The 14,011-nt window shown below is 42.6% G+C and overlaps 1 non-coding gene across 1 annotated transcript; it reads left to right on the forward strand.

Annotated features, from left to right (window-relative positions):
• Window positions 1-4,109: 4,109 nt before the first annotated feature.
• On the forward strand, window positions 4,110-4,191 carry trnas-gcu (transfer RNA serine (anticodon GCU)). The gene has a single exon. It is a non-coding gene; the product is annotated as a tRNA-Ser (tRNA).
• The last annotated feature ends 9,820 nt before the right edge of the window (window positions 4,192-14,011 follow it).

The following is a 14,011-nucleotide window of genomic DNA, read 5'->3' on the forward strand; positions in this document are numbered from 1 at the left end:
GTAGAATCGGGGAATGCACGGTTCACGGAGAATGAGGTTGGAGGTTGTGGATGGGAGATGCCCAGAGGTGATGTGATTGTGGATGGTCTGGGAGATGATGGTTTGGTGATGGGAGGAGGGGTTGTGATCGGGGTCAGTCAGAGGAAGTGCCTGCGAGTTTGTATCTGCCTTCAGCTTTGTCCCTCAACCCGACTCACAAGCCTAATTTCTGATGAATGGCTTATACCTAAATCGCCGATTCTCCTGCTCCTCAGATGTTGCCTGACCTGCTGTGTTTTTCCAGTACAACACTCTCTACTCATTCATTTCACACAAGCAGGTCCATGCTGTCTGTTTGATTCTCGAGAGCACTGTCCTCATGAACTGTGACAAAATCTGCCAATCTGAAACAAAAACAGAAATTGCTGTAAAATCACAGGTGTGCAGGAACCATCTGTGGAGATGAATCACAGTTAACGTTTCACATCCACTGAGTCCATCTCTCCACAAATGCTGCAAGACGTCCTGAAATTTTCCAGCAATGTCAGTTTTTATTTGATTTTCAACATCAGCATTTTTTCTTTTATGATTTCTTATTTTCTGCCAAAAGATTTGGCTAAAGATTACGTTAAATGTTTTAAATATGACTGCGATAGAACGGCCAGATTCCACCAGCCCGCTACTTTTATTTGGTTCACGTGACCAATGCCTTTCCACTTGTCCACCGCCCCCTACAGCTGCACTGCATATAAATTGACAAAATTGTGGCATTCTCGCGGATTGGTAATCAGGAGCGAGATTGATTGAAATTGTTGAAAATGTAAGATAAATTGAGAAAATACAGGATATTAAACGGGAAACTGAAAGGGAAAGAGAGAACAGCGAATGACAGCTTTTTGACAAAACTGAAATGTAATTCCTCAAGATTCAGAAAGTGCTTTCATCCACAAACATACCACAATGCGGAATGTAATTTTGGGGACAACCAATGCAAGCAGATTGCAAAATCTTAGTTTTAAAATCTTACTGCAACTCTTTTGGTTTTAATGAACGCACACATGGGATTCGGTGCTGTTATGATCCCCTAAACTGGAGAAGGAAATCCTTGCCTTCGAGGATACGTGGGGAATGTTTACTGATTTATCCCAGTAATGGCAGGACTGTCCTCTGGAAGCATATGAGTAAAATTATTCAATGTTCCATGGAGTATCGAATGAGTGGTGAAGGGAATGTCTCCATTCACAAATTAATCATTCAGTAGAATTCAATACAGGGACTCATGTAATGATGAACAAGTTGAACAAGAACACGGACATACAATGCACATTAACTATGACAATTACTCTGTGAAAACTGTTGATTTCAGATCTACGGCGGCCTTTGGTGATGACATTTGCTGTCCAGAAACAGTCTGCACTGGAATGACTGGAGACACACTACGAAGTATTTGAACTTCAGACGCCTTTAGAAATAGCTGAGACTCACTTAGGGCATGGGGAGTTAGAGATGTTGACCTCATAAACCTTTCGAACATTACGTGGAAGAATAATGGGAGTGATAGATAATTTTCGTCTCCATAGAGACGATGTTCACGAACTGGAGAGAAAATAATTTACCTTATTGGAGTTTATACATACAGGCGTCAAATTTAAAAAGCAAAGAGTTCATAGTGTAACTGTGAAATCTGTAGGTCACCCTCAGTGGGAACATTGTGTGTAATCCTTGTCCTCATGCTCCACCAAAAACATGTACAGAGGCACAGACTCTGTTTCCTGGATAGCAAGATATTAGAACGCCAATGACGTTGTTTACTGAGACATAAGGACATCAGAAAGAATGCAAACGGGATGATAGAAAGAATGAAGGAGTTTATTCACAAGATTTGGAAATGCTGGTGCTGAATCACGCAAGTTTGATGTAAACAAATGAGATTTCCATAAAACGTGAGGGTTGAATGACTAAATCGGGGAAACTCCTTCTTTCGTGTGAATCAATAACTTCAGTTAGAGCTTCAAAACCATGAGTGAATGTTTGGATGAGAGTTTCTTCCACTCAATAGAGTTAGTCAAATCGTGAACGGCTTTCCAGAAATAAAGTGTAGAATCTGATTTCACAGTGTTTTAAAAGATACCCGAAAAAACATACAAGGAGAAAGTCTTTCATTGAGAGAAATTCAGTGTGGTTGCGTAAAAAATTCGAATTTGGTTGACTTCAGACACAAAGACATTTCATGAACACGTACAACTGAATAAGATTGAGTATAAAAAGTTCATGGATTGGTAAGCTGTGGCGTATTATTCAAGGTGAAACGCTGTAAATGGAGCTGATGTCCTAAAATAACTGCAGACAGAAGTTATATCCTAATGATAGGAATTGAATCGTCACTTGGACTTTAAAGATTTGACCACATTCACATGATGTTACGTATATTTCCTACATTCTTAACTCAACCCAAGAAATGCACCAAGAAGATTGTGTCCTTTTGTGTTGTTAACCCGCTGTACTTCTCTGCAGCACACCATTGAAGATAAAATCTGCTCAAACCAACATTCAATTCAATACGAAATTCAAACGGTCCTATGTGTGTTTTTTTGCTTTTGATTATTGCAATAACCGTTGTGAGTTTGTAACAAACTGCATAACATGAAACCAGTTCAGCATCTATTTTCCCGGAGATTAACGCAGTGCACATGTCAAACGTTATTCATCTGCTGAAAAATCAACTTTGCCTCTCTCTCCACACCTGTCTCTTCACGTTTTAAATACTTGTTTGTTGATCAAGGAGTCATTATCCAGAAAAGGACGTTTGCCAATCCACAAACACGGCTATTTTCCCATAAACTTGGCTTTGCTCAATATCACCTTCCATCGCTACCCTCAAGACAATAAAGAATTGAAGCTGCTCCAGGTGAGGCTCAAATTTAAAACTTCGAGAGAGCACAGCCCATTATATTGGCACAGAGATACTGTGCACTGCCCACCTGCAGCACAGGAGCAACACATTAATGCTTACCTCCACGTTCCTGGTTGTACCTTAACGTTTGGGAAACTGAGTTTCTCTGATTCCATGGCTTGTAACGATCATCTTCACCAGTGGTTCTGTACCTGAGTGAGGAAAGTGGTGAGCTACTCATTGCAAAGATGGGTACGTTGTTGAAATATACAATGTCAACATTTGCCTTCACTAACCAATGTACATTTTATTTTGTTTTTTATCTGTTGAAATCTTAAAATTTTCATCTTTAATAGATTCAATGACAGATCTCCATTGTGACTCTGGCATCAAATTCGAAAGTGTAAACACCCTCTGAATTCTTCCACCACAGTCCGTTGTTTGGGAAGTGTTCCTGTTGTGGGAAATGAACTTCCCCGTGTGTCAACTGCTGCTCCCAGCATTCTCTCTGGTACTGCACTCATTTTCCTTCTGACACTTCCTCACTGTGTTGCTGTGATCATACAGTGACTTGTTGTAGCATGTCCCAGGAAAATGACACAGATCAAGGTTTTTGCATTGTTGAATTCAATTGTCAGTTTAGCCTCATTTAGGATTGTGAAATTGTCTGTTGTGTACACAGGTGTGTGTCAAAAATATCTGAGCCGAAGAAAGGTGTTCCGAATAATGACATTGAGCACTATGCACTCTCCTCCAGTCTGGAAAACAATTCCGCACAGGCAATTTAATCGACAATAGACAATAGGTGCAGGAGTAGGCCATTCTGCCCTTCCAGCCAGCACTACCATTCATTATGATTATGGATGATCATTCTCAATTAGTATCCTGTTCCTGCCTTATCCGCACAACACTTGATTACACTACCCTTATGAGCTCTATCCAACTGTTTCTTGAAAGAACACCTCCTGCTTTTTCGGGTTCTTCATTCCGTTGACTTCAAATATTCACAGAATTCAACAGACTTTGTTACATAATCTATTCTTCATTTTTGTTCTGATCACTGTGAGCAGAGTGTCACAGTGGGAATGCCGTTGCCACACAACTCAGATGTCAGACCATAGTCTTCGGACCGTACTGTGCTACTTAGCATTTCACCAGACCAGGGAGAAATATCTGCTGTTCTGCATAATTTACGCAATTCACTTATTGAAAAGTTCATACAAATGCTAGCATATGTGACGAGGTGGCCGAGAGGTTAAGGCGATGGACTGCTAATCCATTGTGCTCTGCACGCGTGGGTTCGAATCCCACTCTCGTCGCTGTTTCCAATGTTGCTACTTTTGTATGTTGACACCTGTCTTATTGAAATTGGAACTCCAATGGTCAATTTATATGCATCGACGCTATAAAATCTCAAAGAATAATTTGAGTCAGTTGCCTAAACTGCATTGAAACGTAGATCACATTGGGATAATGAAAAGCAACGCGATTTTATTTTTCAAGTCGAGCAGCTGGGACCTTTTATCGTATGAAAGAGATCCAGGAAAAACAAATAACAAGAGATGTGAAGGGCGTGTTTATGTAATGGGATTCTTAATGACTGTTTTGTCAAATCAAATCTGGAGCATGTTGAGTAGAAGTGATTCATCTTAGTGAGAAGAGTACAGAGAGACAGCACAAAATAGTGGAAATATTTCAAAAGGGGCAGGGCGTGGGTGTAGGGGCACCGAGAACTGGCTATAAATGCACAGTAGAGAATTGCAGATATGGGTGCCATGCATAAGTACGGAAAGACTTACACATTGCTCTCTTCCTCGCCCGTTGCTCTCGCTATTGATGAAGGCTATGAACAAGGCACAGATAAACACAAGATGTGAGAATCAAGCTCCAAAACGTTATGCACACACTGGATGCATCACATTGAACAATGAACATCTGGAGAAGTCAGCATGTTCACTGTAGGGACTGAACCTAAACTGTGGATCAATAATCGCAAATTCATGCAGCATTAGCACGAAAAATGATTTAATGCGTCTTTGTACGCATGTCATTAATAGACGTTTCGTTCTAATACCCGTGTGGTTGAAAGAAGAGGACATCACATGTCAAGATGGATGACAACGTAACCAAGTTTGCTTTGAAATTGAGATCCATTTCATCATTGTACACAGTGGACAAGTTCATTTTAAATAATACAAACCACATTCCCTCACCTGGAATAAAAGTGTGATTTCATTACAAACATTGCCCTGGCTAAGTAGCAGTTACTCAACATGAAAAATAAGATGTAATTTTTATTGAGCGTACATCAATTAGCACCATTATCTAACTTCGGATTGACTGCAATATGCACATGATAAACAATATTTAAGAAAGAATGTCTTTTGGAAGTAATGATTCGGTGCTGACGAAAAAAATTTTAAATTCACATGATGCGGATATTCCACCAATGGCTCCAATGGTGGAAGTGGTCAGTGGGCACTATTTCTAAGTTGGTATAGATGTGTGTGAGTTGCAAGGGTTGGGAGCTCCCACCTCATCTGGAGCAGCATCTGCTCACATGGACCAGGGAGCATTGGGGCAGCAGGCTGGGAGGTCCAACCTCACCCGGAGCAGCTTTTATTTACTTGGAGTAGCAGGGAGCATTGGGGCAGCAGACTGGGAGGTCCAACCGCACCCGGAGCAGCTTCAATTGACGTGGAGCAGCAGGGAGCATTGGGACATCAGACTGGGAAATCCAGCCTCACCTGGAGCAGTCTCTATTGACATGAAGCAGCAGGGAGCATTGCAACATCAGACTGCGGGATCTTACCTAATTTGAAGCAGCTTCAGTCGACATGAAGCAAGGAGCTTTGCGAGATCCGTCTGGGAGCCCCACTCTCACTTGGAGCAGCTTTTAATGTCAAGTAGCAGTGGGAAGCATTGGGACTCAGAGTGATAGATCCAACTTCAACTGGACCGCTTGTATTGACATGGCGGAGGGAGCATTTGGACATCAGAGTGGGAGCACCAACCTCACAAGGACGAGCTCTTAATGACGCGTAGCACCTGGGAGCATTTGGGCATGAGAGTGGTAGATCCAAACTCAAATGAACCGCTTCTATTCACATGCAGCAGGGAGCATTGAGGCATCAGACTGGGAGCTCCAACTTAAATTGGAGAAGCTGCTATTGACATGGAGCAGCAAGGAGCATTGGAACGTCAGGTTGGGAGCTCCAACCTCACCTGGAGCAGCTGGTATTTACATGGAAGAGAAAGGAGGATTGGGACATTAGGCTGGGGGAAAGGATATTCAACTATTTTAGTCTGAAGTAAAGTAGGTTTCAAAACTCAGATGTTAATTGATTTATGAATAAACTTTCCCAGGAAAATAATTAATACTTTCGATACTAAAGACAAGTCCTGCAACAGAGAGAAATGGGATCGATGTTTCATGTATTTGTCTTTTCTTTTCTGGCCGACTCTGCACTGGATTACATCACCGGAAGAACGTTTTCACTCATTTCATGTTGTTCAGTTTCCTGCAAATACGGACAGGTCATTAACGTAATCTAAATCTGAAAATTAATGGGAATATGCGATGTTATGATTAGGCTGGAGTTTACCTCTAATTATGTTGAAAACGCAGCAAAGTAAGTTGCAATTTTCTTGATCAGCAGCGACTTTATTGATTGGCTGCTCAAATTGTGAATGGTAGTCTTCTTTAAGACAATTTGAAGTGGATCATTGATGGTGATTATTTTTGTTCTTTGTTCACCTTGTGACTGTTACTGTTATTGCTCATGTCATTGTCAGCACCACAGCTCTGCAGCGTGTAAAATTTCAGCTGTGCATCTGGCCAGTGGTACAGCCATTCTTATAGCTGGCTACGGATCAGGCAGGTGCAGGTTCAACTTTTGCTTGGCGCAAGCGCATTGTGGAGATTCAGCACACATCCAAACTTTTTTTTTGTTACACTGAGGTGGATAATATTTGAAATTTTCATCTCCACGAACGAAAAATCGTTTACTGTCTTCGATCAATTAATCATTACCAAGAGCTCTCAATGTTAAAAATCACATTGCATCAGATTGTATCGACCAAGCATATTTGGAAGCACCAGTGTTCCGTGCATTGTTTCTTCATCAGGTGATTGTCAACTGTTGGACTCTAATCTGGCTTTGTATGATTTTTAAATTTGTCCACCCCAGTCCAACACCAACACATCTAAGTCATGGGTACCATCGACACCACGAACGGTCAGTTAAAGTCCAGATGATCTTCCAAAAGATCGCGCATATTGACACACACATCAAGTTTCTGCAGAAAGACACCCACCTGATGAAGGAGCGGCTCTCTGAAAGCTAGTGTTTCCAAAGAAACCTGGTGGACTATGCCCTGATATTGTGTAATATTTAACTTTGTCTACCCAACTCGAACACTGGCACTTCCATATCATAGAGAACATCAGTCATGTCCCAGCGCAGTCAGAGAAGGCAATCTTGGAATAGCCTCACTCATTGTTCAGAAGGTACGTTTAATTTTCAGAAATCAACCCACTCAATCGTGAATTACTACAGATTGTTAATGTGCTGACCTGTTTGTTTTAGCTTTACATTAAATGGAAGCTGGTTAGCTCAGTCCGCTGGCTAACTGGTTTTTGGTTTAGAGTGAGAATAACAACGTGGGATTAATTGTCGCACTGTCTCAGGGTGCCAGAAGGATCATCATCTCCTCTGCTTACGTGATCTGTAATACAATGTGACTCTAGTGAGTAGGAGTGCACCTGTCGATGTCAAGCATCATTATCATTGCCATCGATTGCCTTGGTCATTTAGTCACAATGACCAGGAACGGGACTGAGTCCTTTTAATACTCACTGATTTAATGGGATACAGAAAAATGTTGTGCAAAATAGACTTGAATGAAAACTGGGTTTCCAAGGGTCGCTGCGTTGTTTACAGAAACTGTTACATTATCACAGGGCTTCTCACTCGGTCGGCTTCAATTCGGCACAGAATTCGATTCAACCACACTTCAAGAGCATGCTTCTGTAAGATCCTACAGACAACATGAAACACACTGCACTCATCATTAATCTTCACCATGGCTTCATCCAAGGACATAATGCACAGTTTTCATGAATACTGAAGACATGAAAATGTCATGCAAGAGTAATTTGAATTTCAGTTTAAATTGTGAAGTGATAAGAATCTAGAGTAAGATACAGAACGCCCGAAATTCATGTTTATTACCGTGGTCAGAACTCTAGTCAGAAAAAGGGGAAATCTGTCCCTGAATCCCCAATATGTAACCGGCAGTTTGCTCCATGTGTCTAGTTGGAAACCTGTGTGAAGGAGCATGCAGCTTGAAAGAGCACCTGGGAGAATCCTCCACTGTCTGATCTGAAGCTACAACAGCAGCTGTGAGAGCGGTGGGATACAAGGGAGGACCTCGGTATTCCGTGGTGTAGATTCACATTGTCCTCATCATGCTATTGTTTAAAACCCTCTGTCAGAAACAGCACAGACTGAGAGGAATAGGAGGGGACCATTTCACCCGCCAGCGCTACCCCGCCATTTGACATAATTACGGCTGATCGAACAGGTCAATGTCTTTTCCCAGCCCATCTACATCAACCTAACATTCAAAGGGAAAAAGACACTGAATAAATAGAAACACTCTGTGCAACCGTGGGAGGGAACTGTGTTGAAAGACAGTGGGTATCTGCAGTGGGTTTTGTGAATGAGCAGCCGATTGCTGGCTGATCATATTTCAAATGATATGATTTTCTTAAAACTCACCACCAAGAAAGTGAGGAACCTTCTCTGGTCAGTAGCAGGGACGAGAACTCCAAACGATGGGAACTGACGATGAAGCAGCAGAACAATCATTGAATCAGCTAAAATCTGAACAAAATTGCGATTCTGGCGGGAATCAAACCCACAAACTGAATCGCGATCTTAACAATGCAGGAGATGTCCACCACGTCTTTCATTGTGCCACTGAGCTGCGCTAGCCTCCATTTTACTGCACCGAAAGTTACAGTATTCAAGTCTTTCAATAGATATCTGTTTATCTTCGCCCCACCTTCCAGTACCTGGTCCTTATCCGTGCATGCTCTAGCTCCTCAAGTGTTCAGCTAAATACTCCTGAAATATTTGGATGACTCTTAGCTTTACCACACGTTCAAACAGTGAGTTCCAGAAAAACAACCCTCTCCGGTTGTAAACATTCTTCCTAAATCTTCACTGAACATCCTCCCTGTAGCGTTTCATCTATAACCCTGGTTATTTACCCTTCCCATAAGAAGTTTATTCCTGTCAAACATATCTATTCCATTTCTGTGCACGTTAATCAATTTCTCTCTCAGCTTTCTCCGCTGTCAGATAGAGAGCCCCAGTCGAGCTCATCTATCTTTGCATTGGCGAGAGTGTAGTACTTTAAAAGCACAGAACGTCTGGCCGCATCCGAGGAGCAGGAGAATCGATGTTTCGGGCATAAGCCCTTCATCAGGAATGAGGCTTTTGAGTCGGGGTTGAGGGAGAGGAATGGGGTTGGTGGTCAGGTAGCTGGGAAACCGATAGATGGATGAAGAGAGGTAGAAGGTGGTAGTTCGGAGGGGCAATGATGGCCGGGTCCAGAGAGCAGTGCCTAGCTGGAGGCTTGGGATTGGGATAATGTTGGGGGAGGTGAAATGAGGAAGCTGTTGAAATACACATTTATCCCGTATGGTTGCAGGGTCCTAAGGTGGAACAAAAGATTTTCTTTCTCCAGGCATCGGCTGGCAATGGAATGTCGGTGTTTTTTTCCCGAAACATCGATTTTTCTACTCCTCAGATGCTGTCTGACGTGCTGTGCATTTCCAGCACTACACTCTCGACTCTGAGCTGCAGCACCTGCAGCCCTCACTTTCGCTTATCTTCGCAGGGGGAATGGTCGAGCTCAGGCACCACGTTGATAAATCTCTTCTGACCACAATCCCATCCAAACGCACGTTTCCTGAAGGCTGGCAATCGCAACAGAATAAAGTTATCAAAAGAAATTTAGAAATATCGGAACAAAATCAGCAGGTCTAGTGCATCTGGGGACAAATTTTCGAGCCAAACCATCCGCCTTTGGAATGAATGGTATGTGTAGATGGGGCAGGAACGTGAAAGAAGATGGGCAGGGTCTAAAATGATTGAACTCCATGTTGGGTACTGAAGATTGCACAGTCTCTCATTCGGAAATGACGTGCCACTCTTCCAACTTGCACAGGCCATGTGGGAGCTCTGCAGCAGACCAAACTGATATGGAGGCATAGGAACACAGTGGGAATTTGCAGTGACAGGAATCTAGAAGCTCAAGTTCTTTTTCTGTTTGCAGACAGAACATAGGTGTACTCGCGTTTGTCACCCGCTCTGTTTTTCTCTCCCCAGTCTTGACGAGATCACATTGTGAGCAGGAAATGCAGTTTGCTAAGTTGAGTGAGAGGCAGATAAATCACTGGAACTTTACACAGTGAGGAGAGACATCGTAAACAAGTAGCATTGCATCTTCTGAGATTTCGTGCAATTGTGCAATATGGGGAAGTGTTGGGGGCCAAAGAGGACTGGATAATGGTGCTCAGAGAGAAATTGTCCTACATAGTGGCGGTATTCCGTGGTATGGGCGAGTGGGGAAAGGATAGTAGAATGTATATTTTCCTGAGCTACCTTCTATAAGTAAACACTTCACTACGAGCAAAACTACCTAATGATTTTCATTCCAACACTCTAGGTACAGCTTACAGAAGTCACGTGTTTCCACAGTCACTGTCATTGTGTCTCCCCGGGAGCAGCAGCATTCCCCCACGCTGATTCACACAACACAGTTCTTAGTCTGACATGTCCGTTCGAGAATGGAAGGACAGGTATTAATAACCACTCTTGTAACTGAGTACCTGTATTGCTCAATAATAATCGCTTAACTATCCGAACCCCTTTTTAAATCACTTGATGCAGAGCCTTGTATGTCTTGGCATCACAAATGCACATCTGAATACTTCGGAGAGTTATGTGGATTTTGCCTCTCCGATCCTTGCATGCACTGTGTTTCAGATTTCAGCCACCCACTGCTTGCAAACGTATTTCCACGCATTCACTGTAATCTTTCCGCATCTGACCTTAACTCGATGCCTGCTCATGATGGAAATCGCCGTCAAAGTGAAACATGCATTTCAGTCTAAGCTATCCATACTCCTTTATATTTTGTACATCTTAATCATTCTCCCTCAATCTACTCTGCTCCACGAAATACAAATCCAGTTTGTTCAATATCTCTTCTTCAGCCCAGACAATATCCTGGGAAATCTCCCCAGCATCGTTTGCAGTGCGATCAGATCCCTGCTATAATGTGAACTGCATAACTACACAGAATAGTCTCGCCAGAGCCGAATGAACAAGTGAAATAAATGATGTGGAAGTCCACGGAACCTGGTGTTTTTTTTTAACGAAGTTTATTTTCCTCAATGCGGCCCTGTGCCCTTTTCCTGTGACTGATGTTTCAATAATCGCTGGTCCATGTCAGTAAAAGCTGCTACATGAGGAGTGATCTCACAGCCGCGGTATAGAAATGGATCAACTGGGTTGAAGGTCCCGATAGTGAGATTTGCGCATGGTCACCCAGCAACAGTGAGCACAGCAGCACAGACAGAATGAGGTCAATGAGAAAGTGACTGTAAGGGAAATGGGAGGCGGTACTTAAAGAAGGTAAGTGATTGCAGGAGGGAGAGAAGGAAAGGGGTTTGATGGAAAAAAAATCATAATGTCTGAGAAAATGTCATGTAAAATCAACTAATTCCTTTCTGTGTTTCTTCAACATGAATCACAAGGAGGAAAATGCAGTAACTCGGATTCCAACGAGCTTCCTACGGCCACAATGCAGAATACTTTAAAATTCAAACCATAAATGAGTCATGCAGGGAAATACATTTTAAAAAAAACCCAGCAATTATCACAGTGACAGAGGATATGTTAGGTAGAGTAGCAGATGCACAATAGGAATATTAGGCGAGCGATAGTAGACATGTGGGAAATCAGAATTAGATGAATTTTAAATTCGATATGCCCAGACGCTGTGGTGGTTCCATCAAGTACTGCATGTTGAAGATTGACTTTGATAGATTTCTAGAAACAAAAATGTTCAGGGTAGAGTGCGGGATATTGGTGCATTGTATGTTTCAATAACAATGAGTTTGAAAACGGTTGCTTCCCAAACTTTTTCACACAAGGAGGTACCCATTGCTTCAGTTAGTCACACAACCCCAGTTCCAAGAACCGGAATTCGACAAACGTCGTGGCGCAGCCGCCAATACAAAACCGGAAGTGGGGTCGGAAATGAGCACGTGAAGCTATTCTGTTGCATCAGTGACATGATTGGTAAAGGCGCGATCATAGACTCATAGAGATGTACAGCATGGAAAGAGACTCTTCGGTCCAATCCGTCCATTCCGACCAGATGTCCCAATCCAATCTAATTCCTCCTGCCAGCATTCAGCTCATGTCCCTCCAAATCCTTCTTATTCATATACCCATCCAAATACCTTAGAAATGTTGCAATTGCACCAGCCTCCATCGTTTCGTCTGGCAGCGTATTCCATACACGTGCCACCCTCTGTATGAAAAGCTACCCCTTAGGTCTCGTTTATATCTTTCCCTTCTCAATCTAAATCTATGCCCTCGCGTTCTGGACTCCCCGACCTCAGGGAAAAAAAACCTGACTATCCAAGCACGTGAAATGATGAGGCTGGGTGTGATTCTGGTCAAAGGCGGGGTGGAAAGGTATATTCGTCTCAAATTATCATATTATTAACAATCAGCAGCAGCATTAACCCGCACTGAGGATTGGCTCAGAGGAAGCCTGAGAATTCGAATTAGATTGGATGACTTGCAGTGTGACCACACCGACCCGCCGAAGCAACCCACCCATACCCCTTCACCAAATATTACGGGTAGTTTTAGCATTGCCAATTCAACGAACCAGCACATTTTTGGACTGTGGGAGGGCACCCATGCAAACTTGGGGAGAACGTGCAAACTCCACACAGTCAGTCACCTGAGTCGGGAATTGAACTCCGGTCTCTGGTACTGCATGGCAAACCACTGTGCCACCATGCCACCCACGGTGAAAGCATTCTCAAAGATTTTCCTTAACAAAGCGTCATTTTGTTATCTTAACAGTAAGAACTGATTTTGCTCACATCATCTCCACATCAATCTCTTGCTCCACTGAACAATCCAATCCAGTGTACATTGCTTCCATTCCAACATTGAAACGCGATCTGTTCTCTCTCCATCTGTGATAATCTGAATTGACAATGTCATTCTTTGAATGGAGAAATGCAGCAGGGACTTGTTAGTGCAGAGGCGATCTATTGGGATGATAACATTTGGAGACTGGAACGTGGCAGTTGCTGATAGTTAAATTCGAAGAATAAAATCTGGAAAATAAAACCAATCTCAGGAACAGCGAAAATAACTTTATATAGCTGAAAATCCATTCATTCATGTCCCTTCGAAAGGGAAATCTGCCGACCGTAATGAATTCTGTCAACATGTGACTCCAGACCCACAACAATGTTGTTAATCCATGACTTAGTTCAAGGTGAATTAGAATTAACAACAAATGCTCTTCAATTCAATGATAGCCACATTCCGTGGAAGAATAAGGAGCTGTTAATCCCAACCAGCAATGAACCATGGCTGGATGCGTGTTTCCAGTGAAATGCCACTGTACTCTGATGTAGATCAATGGTTTAGACTTAGTTGCAGGAGCCATGATTTAGAACTTTGCTGATGATGCAACAATTGGTCGTATAGTTGACTAAGGTTAAAATGCCAGGGACTGCTGGGATGTATCAATCAGGTGGAAAGGTAAAATGCTGAATGGAATTGAATTCAGACCAATGAGTGTAAATGAATTTGGGGAGAAGAAACAATGACAGTGAGCGTTCTGTGTGGTGTAGACAGACAAAGAGATCATGGAGTCGACATGCACGATCTCTGAAGATCAATGGTTAGGGAAATCAGTTGGACTGAAGTATGTACGGCAGGAGCTGGATTCAAATCAATATTAGAGTGGTATTGAAGAAGCATAGCAGGTCAGGCAGCATCCGAGTTGCAGAAAAAAGTGACTTTC

The sequence above is a fragment of the Hemiscyllium ocellatum genome, unplaced genomic scaffold (genome assembly GCF_020745735.1).
Source record: "Hemiscyllium ocellatum isolate sHemOce1 unplaced genomic scaffold, sHemOce1.pat.X.cur. scaffold_1161_pat_ctg1, whole genome shotgun sequence".
Taxonomy (NCBI): Eukaryota; Metazoa; Chordata; class Chondrichthyes; order Orectolobiformes; family Hemiscylliidae; genus Hemiscyllium; species Hemiscyllium ocellatum.